This window comes from Canis aureus, chromosome 15 (genome assembly GCF_053574225.1).
Source record: "Canis aureus isolate CA01 chromosome 15, VMU_Caureus_v.1.0, whole genome shotgun sequence".
In the NCBI taxonomy this organism is placed as follows: domain Eukaryota; kingdom Metazoa; phylum Chordata; class Mammalia; order Carnivora; family Canidae; genus Canis; species Canis aureus.
Window position 1 is genome coordinate 26,956,497 of NC_135625.1, and position 16,631 is coordinate 26,973,127.

General features: G+C 31.5%; 2 long non-coding RNA genes and 1 pseudogene across 10 annotated transcripts in view; 1 reads left to right on the top strand and 2 right to left on the bottom strand.

Moving 5' to 3' along the window:
- LOC144284420 (uncharacterized) overlaps positions 1-6,474 on the bottom strand; it is a 56,833-nt gene extending 50,359 nt beyond the window's left edge. For both annotated transcript variants that reach the window (XR_013352767.1, XR_013352768.1), the window contains exons 1-2: positions 6,399-6,474; positions 5,911-5,954 (exon numbers count right to left, since the gene is read on the bottom strand). This is a non-coding gene — a long non-coding RNA (uncharacterized LOC144284420). The remainder of the gene's footprint in view (positions 1-5,910; positions 5,955-6,398) is intronic.
- Positions 1-16,631, top strand: part of LOC144284421 (uncharacterized) — a 364,283-nt gene that overhangs the window by 88,463 nt on the left and 259,189 nt on the right. The window lies entirely within an intron of this gene.
- LOC144285167 (U6 spliceosomal RNA) lies at positions 13,770-13,869 on the bottom strand (annotated as a pseudogene).

Sequence of the window (16,631 nt, forward strand, 5' to 3'; positions counted from 1 at the left end):
ATTGGGCAGCCACATGCAAAAGAGTAAAATTGGACCACTATCTCTCCATAAACAAAAATTAACTAACTCTATGGGTTGAATGTAAAACCTAAAATGATGAAACTGGAAAGCATAGGAGGTAAGATCCTTGACATCATTTTTTTCAATGATTTTGTAGATCTGATACCTAAAGCAAAGGCAACAAAAGCAAATATAACAAGTGAGAGTATATCAAACTAAAAAGCTTCTGCATAGCAAAAGATACCATGAGCAAAATAAGACAACCCAGTGAGTACGAGAAAATATTTGCAAATCAAACATCCGATAAAGACTTAATATCCAAAATATATAAAGAATTCACACAACTGAATGGCAAAAGGATAAAGAACAAAACCCATCTGATTAAAAAATAAGATGCGTGGAGGATCTGAATAGACATTTTTCCAAAGAAGACATAAAAATGGTCAACAGATACATGAAAAAATGTTTAATACCAATAATCAGAGAAAGTCAATTCAAAACCATAGGAGATATTATCTCACACTTTTAAGGATGGCTATCATTAAAAAAAAAAATAAAAGCAAAAAGGCAAAGTAAACAAAACACCCAAAAGTAATAGATGTTTATAAAGATGTGGAGAAAAGGGAACCTTTGCACGTTTTTTGGGAATTATATGCATCCAATTGCATCCATTGTGCAAAAGAGTATAGAAATTTCTCAAAAATTTAAAAATAGAATTATCATGTGAGTTAGCAATCCGCTTCTGGGTATTTATGCAAAAAAAATGAAAACACTAATTCTCAAGGATTTATGCACCCCTGTGTTTATTGCAGCATTATTTACAATAGCCAAGCAATTGAAACAACCTTTGCTGTCAATGAATGATTAAAGAAGATGTAGTGTATGTGCGCTCGTGTGTGTGTGTGTGTGTGTGTGTGTGTGTGTATAATGGCATACTACTCAACCATAAAAAAGAGTGACATCTTGCCCTTTGAACAACATGGATGAAACTTGAAGGTATTATGCTAAGTGAAGTAAGTCAGTAAGAAAAGATAAATATCACATGATTTTATTTATATGTGAAAGCCTAAAAGCAAAACAAACCAATATACAAAATAAAACAGAACGAACTCCTATATGCAGAAAACTACAATGGTTATTGACACGGGCGGGGGGGGGGGAGGTGATTGAGTATGCAGAATAGGTGAAGGGATGTTAAAGGGTACAAATGTCTAGTTATGAAACAAATCATGGGAGTGTTATGTACAATATTGTGACTGTGGTAATTTTGTACTGCATATTTGAAAGTTGCCAAGAAAGTAAATCTTAGAAGTTCTTAACAGGAGAAAAAAAGTTACAATTTTTATGGTGATGAATGTTAAGTGGACTTACTGTGGTGAGCATTTCACAGTTTATATAAATATCAAATCATTACCTGAAACTAATATAATGTTGTATGTCAGTAATACCTCAATTTAAAAAAGGGGAAATAGTTACCATTCAGGCATTAAAAGAAGAACAAGAAAATCTAGTTAGACAACAAACCTTGTCTAATAAAATCTTTTTTAGGAAAAAAATAAATGAGTAGAGTTAAAGAGAACTAATTTAATCAAAGTGGAGTTTTTGGTAGGAGTTGTTTTACATTGCTATCAGAAAGTTAAGAATTTTGGTGATATATTTAATATATGGCACAAAGTGCTGTCGTTTTGATGAGTTATTACTATAATGTATCATCAAAGCCCCATCACTTTGATATAGGATAACAACGTTTTTTGAAAAGAAGTTTGAACATTCATTAGACTAATACTATTCTATGATAAGTACCATGAAAAAAGGTTAAGCTAAATGTTCTTAAAGACTAGTTTTTACTTGGAAAACTCATTAAGATTTAAAAAAGATAATTTAGGGGTTTTTGTTGTTGTTGTTGTTAATCATTACCAAAGCTAAATTTCTGAAATCTTCACACAATCAGGATAACTACTCATTTTCTTATAAGATTTTGTGTTTTGGCCCAATTTTCTTAATTAAAAAACAAAAACAATACATTGAAATCATGTAATATTTGACAGTTTTTAAAATGTGTATTCTATTTTTGCCTTCATTTAGAAATTTAAACTTTTTTTCCTCTGAAAACATAAAAGAATTTTACACTATAATCTTTGTTTTCAGGTAACCATGAAAAGGAATGTAATCATGTCATATTCAATGAATGATTTTGTGGCTATGTTTCATTTATCATCCTCACTGAAGCATTATATGAATATGCATAATCTTGCTTTCTTTACTGAACTTTTACATTGTAATTTCACAAGTAAATGAAAAATGCTGTATTTAGATGGTTGGCTGGATTCCCAGTCATGATTTTTTTCTTGTGTTTTTCTGAAATTCAAGGACATTATAGATTGATTTTTTTTCTATGTGTGCTCTGCCTTTTATAGTTAATTTAGCATGTGTCATTTCTAATGTCTTTAGTGAAAAATAGAATCATGGAGTAGTAACCTCACTTCTCTTGCTTTGACTTTTCTAATCTAGAGAATCCTTCATATATTACTATATCAATAAAATTGTTTGATTTTTTTGTTATTAGTTGCAAAGATAAATAGTCTATTGAGTTCCTTTTAAATGTGCTATGCACATTTAACTAGTTGAGTTTACTATAATCCTATATAGCAGTGTTTCTTTTTTTCCTTTTTGGGTGTAAGCAGACTGAAGGCTCCATAGATGGTAGATACTGAGTCAAGATCTAAACTCAAGTAACTTTAGAGCCCTCAAGATCTTAATCTCTAACTTCTACCAAAGAATAAGATGATAACAAGCATATATTGACTTTATCCACAAATGCTTCTGTTCCTTCAATGACAAAAAATAGTGCATACATACATACTATTTTTCAAACATTTTTCCTAGGGATTCAGGTGCAGAGTGTTTCAGACAAGGTTCCTTCTTTTAGTTTGCTATTCTAGTGGAAAAAGACAAATGATATGTGACCAAATAACATGGTTTGAGAAAGTGCTAAGAGCAACAAAGAACATAAAATAGTGGCCTGGGATAGAGGTTGACTGGGGAATATTATGTTTGATAGGATAACCAGGGTAGATTTTTCTGGAAAGGAAACATTTATTCATAGATCTGAAAATTGAGAAGGAGGCAGTCATATAGCGATCCTGAGAATCAGCATTCTAGTCAGGGTAGACAATTAAGCTTTCATATTAAAACAAGATTGGTGTTTTAGAGGAATACTAAGAAATATTATTATTACTATTGTTATTATTGTTGGCCTGCTATTAATAGGTAAGAGATTTAGCATTACTAGAAGTTTAAATATCCATTGATATTATAATATTTAAAAATCATAAAAACAAACAATTTATAATAAATATCAGAATCAACTGTACCTTGAAATAAAGATAGTTCCTTTGAGATTATTATAAATGTACAAATTTCTTAAATACTGACAGTGAATTAGATTTGAAAATCTTTTCTTTTTCTTTTTTTTCATTTTTTGTTTTTTGAAAATCTTTTCAAGGGACACAAAAGGAGAGTCTGTTGAAAACTCAGCTAAAATCCTACCTCATTTTTAGAGTGGGGTCTGAGAAGCACCAAGACTTAGAATCTTTGTGGGTAAGGGGGTTTTGTGGAGAGAGAGATTGTATGGATTTTATTAGTACTCATGGGTTAACATTCATTTTCTGCTGTGCTTAAGAGATAAGAAATTTAAATACTTTAAATAGGAAAACATTGGGACACCTGAGTGGCTCAGCGGTTAAAGCGTCTACCTTCGGCCCAAGGCATGATCCTGGAGTCCCAGGATTGAGTCCCATGTCAAGCTCCCTGCATGGAGCCTGCTTCTCCCTCTGCCTGTGTCTCTGCTTCTCTCTCTCTCTGTCTCTCATGAATAAATAAATAAAATCTTTAAAAGAAATAAATAAATAAATAAATAAATAAATAAATAAATAAGAAAACATTTAGGTAAGTTTTTTTAAGCACCGTATTAGTATTAAGAAAGGCAATTTGTATATACAGCTTGGGTTAGAGTGGTTCCTTCAAGAGGCTCCTCAACATACCAGCTGATGTAAATTTAGCCTCATTAAAGTAACCTCATACCTGAGCACAAATACGCAGTGCAGGACCCTCAGATCTAACTTCATTAACTCCATTTGTCCTTGCCATACTGCTTTCAAAAAGTAATTTTATCTATAACCTCACTTCACAAAACTCATAATATTTTTCCCTTTCCCTCATCCCTGATTTTCCTCTTTTCCAGTACTAATAAGTAAAAGAGCCCTAAATTTCCTATTTTTTTATCTTTACTTCTTACTAATACAAATAAAAAAAATACTGCAAGAGTAATCCAAGATAATCGGAGATGCCACATCACAATTTTAAGATAATTTGGAAAATCTGTTATTCCCAAAGGTATTCATTTATCAAATTCCTGATTCTGTTTATAATTGAATCTTTGAAGTTCTCAAACATGTGATTAATTTATAAGTAATTATATACCTTAATATAAATTAGAAGAGTGATCATAGTGACATTTGAATGTTCCTTTTTTTTGAAAATGGACATTTTTAATTTGTTGAGTGTAATTTTCAAAATCTTTGTTTTGGGGAAGCAAATTAGCTTTGTCATCTTTCCATTCTGTTGTATATATTTTCAGCTTCCCCAACAACTTCAGTGTTTTTTAAGGAGTAGCTAAGGCACTCAGATATATTGTAAACACCAGACTAAAAGATTATAAATGTTTTTTAGCTATGTTTTATGAAAGAAAGGACTTTCCTAATAAGTTCTTAAAATATAGTATGAATCTTTTATCAAATTACCTTTAAAATGGCAAGATTTTAAAGTTTAAAAATTGCAAATAATTAAAGATTACAAATATAGAACAGTTCCATTATGTACCCTGAAACATTTGCATGGATAAGATATAAGCTATAAATGGCCAATAATTTTTTTTAGAGAGGCAACTCCTAATTAAAAGGCTACCAAAAAATGAAAAGGAAAGAAATATGTACTGTTTTTGATCAGGAATGTTTGGTGGAATTCTGGATAGACTACAGTTTATAGAGGTAATGAAAGGGTAACAAAGCAGTGAAATACTTCAATACTTTTAAAAAATTGAAACCTGTGTTCAGTGAAAACTGTAATTTTCTGAAATAGTTTAATGTTAGAGTTTGCAATACAATTTTTAATTTAAGATGTTAATCATTACTTTTATATTCATGACATATCAGTCATATACCAGGAAATGTCTTGAATATGGAATTAGGTACCTTTCTCTATATTAACTATATGGCAAGGTAAGTTATAATGATCTATTGTTCTATTAATATTTTGCCTTGCTACTCTCTCTTCCTCTGTACATATAAATTCTTTTAAGTCACCAGAAAGTATAATACAGAGATGGAAAGCCAGTCAAAAATTCTGAGTTTCTAACTGGCACTCAGTTTTTACAAGTGCATCCAAAAAAAATTCATTTTATTTGTGCTGTACAAGTCTATCCACTTTATTTCTAGTCTTTTTTCTTTGTAATTATGATTATTTTTAAATTTGAAAATATTTGGGGCCACTTTGTGATTTTTTTTAGGTGAGATGAATTACACAAGAGCAGTCTGGAATAAATACCAGATCTACCTTCAGTCTATGAGGAAAAGACTGAAAGAATTTATATAAGCAATATGAACAAAATGCTAGAGCTGCTAAAAATATTAGAATATTTTAAAAATATGCATTTATATATACACATACTCATAATTTATTGCATATATATCATATATAATCTATACCATGTATTATATAAATAATACACATTATGGCTAGGTTTATGGTTATATTTATATATGCATTCCAAATGAACAAAGATAAAAAGTCATAGTTTAAGCATAAGATCTCAGGTTGAAAATTACATCTAGTTCTGTTCTGGATACTGACCTTGAAGGATGTTGGTAAATTAGTATGCATTCAGATTAGGAACACTAGAAAAGAAAAGAAATGCTGTGATTGTGGGCTTTTAATATGTTTCAGGTATTACTAGATGCTTTTATATACATTACCTAAGCTTTATTAAAAAGCTGTAGTGTTGATATTTCAGTACATTTTTGTTTCAAAAAACCTGAAGTGACTTAATTAACTTGATGAATATCATATAACCCCATTTTAGTAATTTCTACCATGTACTTCAACAACTAACTCAGATATATTATAGCAACTTTCATGGTTACTATTGGATATATTTAGCCACCAAATGAGTCAGCAAACTGTCAGACCAAACTGATGGCCCGACCTGTCAGTTTGTAAACCTATTTGACACATTTGAAATATGGAATATTTAGGGTTTTGGACTTCATTTTAAATATGGAATATTTAGGGTTTTGGCCTTCATGATTTTAGGGCTCCCATTATAATTAAGGATTCCAAACCTGTTAAGGAGGAGTTATCTCCAAGTTGTAATCCAAACTTAATATTTGGAATTCTGGAGAACTGAGAAAAATGTAAATTGACACACTAGAGTTCTAGAACTGGTAACCAGGGTAGGAATAGTTCCTGGAATATTAACATTGGCTGAAGAAGAGAGAAGTAGGTGGGAAGCACCCAGGATTCTCCTCCTCACCATGGGTCAATTTTTCAATTGCTTTCAAGACACAGAATTTTTCCTCCACACCCTAATCAAATGTGGCTTAATGGGATCCCTGGGTGGCACAGCGGTTTGGCACCTGCCTTTGGCCCAGGGTGCGATCCTGGAGACCCAGGATCGAATCCCACGTCGGGCTCCCGGTGCATGGAGCCTGCTTCTCCCTCTGCCTATGTCTCTGCCCCTTTCTCTCTCTCTCTCTCTCTCTCTCTCTCTCTGTGTGACTGTCATAAATAAATAAAAATTAAAAAAATGTGGCTTAATTTTTTAGAAGATTTTATTTCCCCACACTTTTTATAACTGCGAGAAGATTCTAATTTTTTGGTGATTTCCAATTCTAATTTTTGAGATTTCTCTGTTTTATTTCCCCACACTTATCTGTTTATTCATTTGTTTGCTTTTGGTAATTTTATTTGAAATTTCTGAAGGCTGTTACTTGCTCTCTAGTTGTTGTTGTTATAGATTATAACTTTCTATAGCTTATTCTTTCTCATAGCTGCATAGGCATAAAGAAGAAATTGTTTTCTCTGAATAGATTAGTTTAAATTCAATATTTGTTTAAATTTTCCCTTTTTTTCCTACATTGATTCTATTTCCTTCTAGCTTGTTTCATTATTTGTTAATTTTGTGCCTTTGTTTTATAATAAAGACATTATTAAAAATATTGGGTGATTTTTTAGTGTCTCTTTATATGTAAAAAAGAGATACTACAAAGATTTGTGGTCTTGGACAGAATTTAAGAAATAGTCATTTTCCTTGTAGTGTGAGTGATGAGTAGCCAGGGATTTTCATTGCAAAGAGTTTTTTAGATTTTTAAAATTTTATATTAATAATTACGGTTTTGATATATTTTGGTCAAGATTAAAATTTTTATATGGATAACATCTCAAGTTTAACTGAGGATGTTTCTCTTTAAGATCCTTCATTTTTTTCGGGATCTTAACATGACTTCATTTTTTCAATATTTCAAATTTTACACACATCTAAATAAGCAATTGCTTGGTACATGGTTTATGTTGGACAAGTCATTACTTTTTAGTCTCCTCTTGGATAAATGGGAACAATGTGAAGATTTTTATGTATGTGTTTTCCTATTTGGGGCACCAGAACATTAATTCTAATACTCAGAAATGGGACATTTAGATCCTAGAGGAATTCTGTAAATTATAGAATTAATAAAAAATAACTAGAAGACACTGAGAATGATTTAAAATGTAAAAAGTGACTCTATATCTTGGTTACTGTTGAAGATTGGATAAAAATATACCTTCTTTTAGTCAATGCATACATATATATGTGATTATAAAATATTTATATTATCATCTATAATATTTTGCATTTATGACATTCATGGACAATCAGTATGTGATCCAGTGGGTATGTAATAAACTTAGAATACCTTTTTACCAAGTAACTTGAATGAAAACATTGGGATAATGGTTTTATTTTGGAAATATTTATTGAGTTATTTTTATATTACAGATACTATTCTAGGGGATGAAAATTCATTTGTGAAAATTATAAACTCTAGTCTGATACTCTTGGAGCTGATATTTTATGGAGGAAGACAATAAACATATAAACAAATAATTGCATAATAACATTTCAGGTAGTGATATTTTTATGAAGAAAATCTATCTTTGTTCTGGCTTGGTCTGCATTTATCTTTGCATGTTGTCAGATTTTCCTGATAATAGGCAGTAATTCTTGATTTTCATTTTCTACACCAGATTGATTGTTTTTTCTATTATTTACTGAATTTGTAATTTTTGTCCACAATTCATTTGTGGTATTAACTCTTGATCATATTAAAGATGCTTTATATCCCTAGTATAGTCAGTAAAATAACAAATGTCTTGTGAATAATACCTATTGGGTTACTTTTTGAGGTATCTTATCTGTCATTTTTGCTTTAATATGAAAGATTTATGTCTACTTATTTTGCATTTTGTTTCTAAGAATCGACATTTTGCATTCTTTGTATGTGGAGAGGCTCGAAAACGACTTTTAACCAAAAATTTCACTTTGACTGCCATATCAGATGAATATATCTTGTCATTGAATATAAACGTGGACACTATAATGCTTGCTGTGTAATATCTAACTCCTCCTCATTTTGCCTGCAATAGTGTAGTGCTTTTAGTAATTTCATATTTATTGTTTATATGAACTACAGGTAAGACCAGTACAAATACACTAATATCTTAGGATTCATAATGATTTTATCCAGCTAACATAATTAGATTTTCCTCCTTCTTCTCTTACTTAAGAAGCAATATATGTTACCTATATATAGCATACACATATACTTGATGTAGTTAGAAATGGTTTGGATAGTACAAATTCATATACAGACCTTCCTGACTCCTGATCTTCAGTTGTCTATTTACCAATCAGTACTGTTATCAGTTTATACATGTTTATAGACTCATTCCTCTCTGTACAAATAATTTCACTGCCTATACTGCTCCTTACCACGCGAAGATACTCTAAGTAAACTTCACTAAGAAATCAAGCCTGAGATATCAGTGGTTTAACCAAATCAATAGTTACTTCTTGGTTGCAAGTTATCCCTAATCTTTACTGACAGATGGGAAGTGGAGAGCTTCTCCATTTGCTCAGTGACCAACCGGGGCTGACAGTTTCTATCTTTCTTTTTGGTACCAACTGGAAGACAGGGCTCTGTCGTCCACTGCAGGGGAGAAGAGAAGGAAAGGAAATCATACAAGTGATTAAGGGCATCAATTAAGTCACTCAGAAGCAATTAAGGTGACCTATGTCTCTTCTGCTCACAGCCCTTGACCATACCTAGTCAGATGGTCCTGAAACAGCCAAATAACTGGGCAATATGGGCCTCTTGAAAAAATGTAGCCTTCATATGCCCAGAAAATAAAAATATATTGAACACTAGTCTACCTCTTTTATCTCAGTCCTTTTTTAAGTATATGCAAATATATATTTATTTAATATATATGTGTGTATGTATGTATACATACATTTATGAATATATTTACGCAGATGTGTACATGTACACACATATGTGTGTATAGTGTGTATATATATGTATGTCCTGGAGCTCATTCTGTATTAGTAATTATATCTCTGATTTTAAAGGCTAAGTAATGTCTCATTGTATGAAAATATCAAATTTTACTTACCTAGTCCTACACTGGGTTGTTTCCAGTCTTTTGCCAGTATAAAAATGCTGTAGTGAATACCTTTTGTGAACAAGTACAAACATGTTACTGGAATGTATTTCTGGAAATGAAATTTCCACAGCAAATTGTATGTTCATATAAAATTTTGAAACATATATTAAAACCATTGATATTTTTGGGGTACTGGGTGGCTCAGTCAGTTAAGTGTCTGCATTTGGCTCAGGTCATGATCTCAGCATCCTGGGTTTGAGCTCTGAGTCGAGCTCCCCACTAAGAGGGGAGTCCGCTCCTCCCTCTCCCTCTGCCCCTACCCCAACTCATGATCTCTCAAATAAATATATCTTTTAAAAAATTTTATTTTCTTTCATATGTATTGTCTGCGTCTTCAGTACATTTGTCTCCTTTTTTTGATTTGTTGGAACTGACTTATGTGTTTTGATTTCTGAAAATTCATGTTGAATTATTTGGTACATAGATATTAATAACTATTATATCTTCATAACAAAGTGCATTCCTTAATACATTTCAAAGGGCTGCATTTAATTTCGGTTTTATTAAGAATGTGATCCTGTTTGAATGGGAGAAGATATTTGAAAATGACATATCAGATAAAGGGCTAGCATCCAAAATCTATAAAGAACTTATCAAACTCAACATCTAAAGAATAATCCAATCAAGAAATGGGTGGAAGATGTGAACAGACATTTCCAAAGAAGACATTCAAATGGCCAACAGACACATGAAAAAATGCTCCACATAACTCAGCATCAGGAAAATACAAATCAAAACCACTAGAAGATAACACTTCACACCTGTAAAAATTGCTGAAATTAACAAGTCAGGAAATGACAGATGTTGGTGAGGTTACATAGAAAGGGGAACCCTCTTACACTGTTGGTGGGAGAGCAAGCTGGTGCAGCCACTCTGAAAAACAGTATGGAGCTTCCAAAAAGTTGAAAATAGGGCTACTCAAGACCCAGCAATTACTCTAGTAAGTATTTACCCCAAAACAAATGTAGTGATCTGAAGGGGCATCAGTATCCTGATGTTTACAGCAGCAATGTCCACAATAGGCAGACTATGGAAAGAGCCCAGATGTCCAACGTCAGATGAATGGATAAAGAAGATGTGGTATATACACAATGGAATACTACTGAGCCATAAAAAATTAAAAAAATAAATCTTGCTATTAAAAAAAATCTTGCTATTTGCAACAATGTGGATAGGACTAGAGGGTATTATGTTAAGTGAAATAAGTCCATTAGAGAAAGATAATTCTCATATGATTTCACTTCTGTGTAGAATTTAAGAAACAAAACAGAGGATCCTAGTGTTCCTCTTCCTAGGGGAAGAGAGGAAAAAGTAAAACAAGATGAAATCAGAGAGGGAGACAAATCATAAGAGACTAATAGGAAACAAACCGAGGATTGCTGGATAGGAGATGGGTGCTATAAGGAGCACTGGGTTTATAGAGACTGTTAATCACTGGCCTTTGAAACAAATAATACATATGTTAATTAATTGAATTTAAATAAAAAAAGAAAAACTAAAAAAAGGTGACCCTGTTTTCATTTTGTTGGTATTGTTATTGTCCTTCTTTTTATCTCTGGATTCTGTAGCAACTTTATTTTGTATCCAGCATGGTATTAAATTTTGCTTTGGAATTCAATTTAATTATTTTCTGTTAGACAAATTGAATCAGTTTACAGTAATTATCAAATTCCATCTTTGTTTTACCATATGTTGTGTTGTTTTCCCCTCTTAAAAAGCCTTGTGATTTATTTCCTTTGTTTCTCCATTTACTTCTTCTTATAATTTGGAAGAACGTGATTTTTTATTACTTCCTTTTTCAGCTATCACTTTATATAACATATACACTATCATGTATTTACTAGTATTTATTAACTTCCTAATATAAGCAGTGATAAAAGTAATACAATTCATATTCTCTTCCTTTCTTTACTCATTTTGATTAATGATATCATGAATTGATTCTTAGTTCTAATAATTATCAATTATAGAGGATATATTTTGGTACCTTAGATATAAAATTAGAGGAAATTCAGAGCTCCTACGCTGTCTTACACTCTTTTCTGTTCCACATTCACTTTTTATTAGTTTTATAAATTTCTACCTTGTCAGAGGATAAAAAAATATATATATTCTCTTATCATCCATCCTAAATTTATTTTATGTAGGAATTCATAGTCATATGTAAATCCTCTTGTTGTATATTATTTAATTTTTATTTTTAGAAATATATCCTTTAGGTTCTAGAAAATTCTACAAAGTGGGACTCATGGGAACAACATTCTTAAGTTTTTTCAGGATCTCAACTATCTATTTTTTATCTATCTTTAATTTTTTGTCCAAACTGGAGCACTTCAGAGTGAGAGTGGGATGCCACTAATAACTATATCAGAGCAATGGGTTTTAACTCAACCATATCTCAAGCTAATAAAGATGTATAGACATTCCACTTGATTGTCAATGTATAATTTTAATATGAACATTACAATATTTATCTTTTTTCTAAAACAACACTCTTTCTAAAAGTTCTTTTTAAATTTTATTTCAGAAATAAAACATTCTGTAAGCTATAAATGGTAAACTAATACAACTCTGAGACAAAATAAGCTTTTGATTATATTTTAGAAAAATGTTTCATTCCATTGTTTTATCTCCCACCCCCCAACTTGAGGACTACTAATATGTATACATGTTGGATTTCCATTTTCTTTCTCTCATATCTGTATTTTTTCCCTAAACTTAAAAAACTATTGATATAGTTCTATTACATTGTTCCTAGGTATATTATTTTTATTCTCTATCCTACTCGTATTTTTTTACTTTGTATCCTCTTTCTTATGATGCTTCCAATTTTGCCATCATTTATATTATTATTTTATTTTTTTCTTCTCAAACTTTCCTGAACTCTGGTAGCTCATATTCAGTCTCCTATGCATGATTCCTTTCAAGGCACTTGTGTTTCTGCTTTGTGCTCTCTATATAAATACAGAAATGATTATTTCATATGTTTTTCCCACTATTTATGGTCATTTGGATTATTCAGTCACAATTTACAGTATAAATATTCTTATATTAGTCTTTCACATTTTGTTTCTTTTTTTTTGGATAGTATATTTCAAATCATCTCTTCCTTTTTAAAATAATACACATCTTTGAATCCATTGAGTTTTCTCTAAAAAAGTAATTTGTAGAAGTTTATTGTAGAAATCATGTCAAGTCTTGCTCTAGGCTAATTTTTTTTCCTTTGTGACTTAGGAAATTATATGTGAGTTTTTCACTTTTTATTTCATTCTAGACATTGGAGTTAGATAGCTGTGGTAATAATAAAACATACTGTCTTATCCTAACTTTTGTATCTCTGTGAAATTTCTGCATTTCATTCTTATCTTTAATAAATATTTTCACTGGATGTAGAAATATCGGTTGAGAGATTTCTTTAAAACATTTTGTAGGGAAACCTGTGTAGCTCAATTGATTAATCATCTATCCACTTTCAGCTCCCAGCTTAAGGAGTCTGTATCTCCCTCTCCCTCTGCCCCTCCTCCCTGCTGTGCATACACACACACTCTCTCTCTCTCTTTCTCTCTCTCTCTCAAATCAATAAATAAATTCTTTAAAAAAATTAAAAATAAAATAAAAAATAGAACATTTTGTAGGTGACATTCCATTATCTTCTATCTCCTTTTCTCTAATGAGAAATCAACAATAATTTATATCATTGTTCTCTTATATGCAGTGTGTCTTTTTGTTGTCTCCTTTCAACATTTTTCTCTTTATCCGTTTGATTTTCCTCCGTTTTCCTCCGTTTGATTGTAATGTATCCAGTGAGGTTTTCCTCCGTTTGATTGTAATGTATCCAGTGAGGTTTTCTTAGTAATTATCTTGGTTGGTATTCAATAGTTATTCATAAATATCCTAATTGAAAAAATTATTTAATTTTTTAAATTGTATTTGGAATGTATTCTTTTTTAAAAAATATGGAACACTTCATGAATTTGCATGTCATCCTTGTATAGGAGCCATGCTAATTTTCTCTGTATCATTGCATTTGGAAAATATTCTGTTATGTATTTATTATTCTTTCTTTATTCTCTGTCCCTTTTTCTATTTAGATTCTAATTGCATATGTATTATACCATTTGCATATGAATGGGCAAAGCATGTGAATGGATAAAGACAAAATGAAAAATGTTAGTATTGTACAAAATAGCCTTTAGGGTAAAAACATTAATAGAAAATATTGAGGATTAGTTCATAATAATAAAAAATTTAATTTACCAAGAACTAATAATAATTTAAAACTCTATGTACCTAAAACTATAGCCTAGGAGTATATAAGTAAAAATTTTCATAATCACAGAGGAGAGAAAAATCTCAGAAACATAGTGTAAAATCTTTACTATACTTCAGTACGTGAGAGAAAAATAAGACAAGAAAATAAACAAAACATCACTATGAAATAATCCTGTTGATTTCTATTCATACTATTTTGCCTTAAAGTCTATTTTATTTAATAATAGCATATCTATGTCAGCTTTCTTTTCCTTGTATATACATACTGTGTCTTTATTCATCCACTTGTCATCATTCCATATTCTTATATTTTATGTTTGTGTCTTACAAACAGTTTACAGTTGGACTTTTAAAAAAAAATATGTTATTTATCTATTCATAAGAGACATACAGAGAGAGACAGAGACACAGGTAGAGGGTGAAGCAGACTCCCTCTGGGGTGCCTGATGGGGACCTTGATCCCAGGACCCTGACACTACGACCTGAGCCAAAGGCAGACTCAAACAACTGAGCCACCCAGGTGCCCTACAGTTGGACTTTTGAATCCAATCTCAAATATCGCTATTCTAATTAGTATATTTATTCTATTTATTTAATATCAGTCATGTTAGTTGTATATTCACTGATTTTTGTTTTCTGCTTTTTCCATCTGTTCTATTTCAATTTCTTCTTTTATGTTACTTTTAAGATTTTTGTTTTTATTTGTTTATATTTTTTAAAAATCTTGAATGCACGCTTTCAATTAGTTGTCAGAATGTAATAGTAAGATATAAAAAAATCTGTATACTTAGTCTTTGGTCCCTCATTCCAGGCACAGATTTAGTTAATCACCCATAATCAATGATTTAATAAATAATGCCTATATAATGGAGTTTCCATAAAAACCCTCAAGAGTAGTATTTGGAGAGCTTTCAGATTGGCCAGCATATTGAGGTGCACGCCTAGAGAGGGGATGGGAATTTTGTGCCGCTTTGCTTGTGTGTTCTTGTGCCTCTTTGTTGGGTTTGACTGTTCTTGAGATGTATTTTTTATAATAAACCAGTGAGAGTAGTAAAGAGTCTTCCTGAGTTCTGTGAGCTGTTGTAACAAATCTTTGAACCTAAGGAGGGTATTGTGAGAATCCCCAATTTATAGCTGATTGGTAATAAGTACAAGAGGCTCAGGACTTGTGATTGACCTCTAAAGTTGGGGAAAGTCTAGTGGGTTTGAGTCCCTAACCTGCGGGGTTTGCCTTAACTCTAGTAGTTGGTGTCAGAATTTAATTGAATTTTAGGACACCCATGGTGTTCAGAGAGTTGGAGAATTGGTTATTGGTATGGGAAAAAATCCACTCATTGGTGTTAGAAATACTGTGTATAAAAACAGTTCATACACGGAAGTTACAAAATGTGTACAAAACTAGTTAAAGTCTAAATTACCAAACCTTAACAATTCCACAACCCCCCCCCCCCATAAGAATCATAAACATTTTGTCTTCACTGGATCTCTCCTGTTTACTGTTATTTTTGTCATATTTTCTACTTTTTTTTCTTGTTTAATAAACCCTGGTGTTAAACCAGTGTGGCTATGATGCTTCAGGATGTGTTGGATTGCTGGTTTCCTTTTGTTTCAACCTTACACTGCAGCATCTCAGCTTAATCTAGGAAGTCACTTCTAAGGCTGTATGACTTAGTCAGGCCCTGGCTCCAGACACATGGTTGTTTCTACCAGACCCCAAAACTGAAGCCAACTTCTGAGTGGATAAATCTTGTACTGCATCAACTTCAGTGTTTGTGTTCTCCACTGGCTTATATGGGACCTCCTTTCCCTTTTGTTCTGACATGTACTTTACTACCTTTGGAAAATGTTTATGTTCCTAAAAAAATGTATATTTTAAATCAAGCAGTGTTCATTGTTTTCAGTAAGAGAGGGACCTAATTTATAATGACTGTCCCCCTGACCCTGGAATTTCAGTGTCAAGAAGGAACATTTATGATGTTTTCTAGGAAGGTCCCAGTTAATATATTTAAGTAATAATTTAACCCATAACTTTCTCACGTATGCATATCAATTCCTATAATGTGGGAATCCTTTACAGTCTACATGAAGTGGAGGCTTCTTCAATCACAACTATCCACAACAATCAATCTCCCTCTCTTCCTCCCTATCTCCCTCTTCCCTGTATGTGCTCCTAAGTTGTCTCCACGTTAAGTTAGTAGCATAAGAGTAGGGTTCTTTTATATTCATTTTATTTTATGCATTATTTATATATATATTTATTTCATTGTACACCTATAGCAACTAGAAAAGTATACAGAATAAAAACATTCAGTATCTCCTTACAATAAATAACATTTTCTACACTAGAATATCGTCATTATGAAAACAAAGTTAACATTTTTCAATTAAATTCACTTTATGCTGTAATTTATAGTGATCTTTCCTGAACTATTACAATTAGAATATTGTACTTCTCTAGAAAAAATGAAAAAAATACTTGAAGGTCAGCAAAAAAAAGCACATTAATATGGATAAAATTCCGATGTTCATTAGGTTTTTTA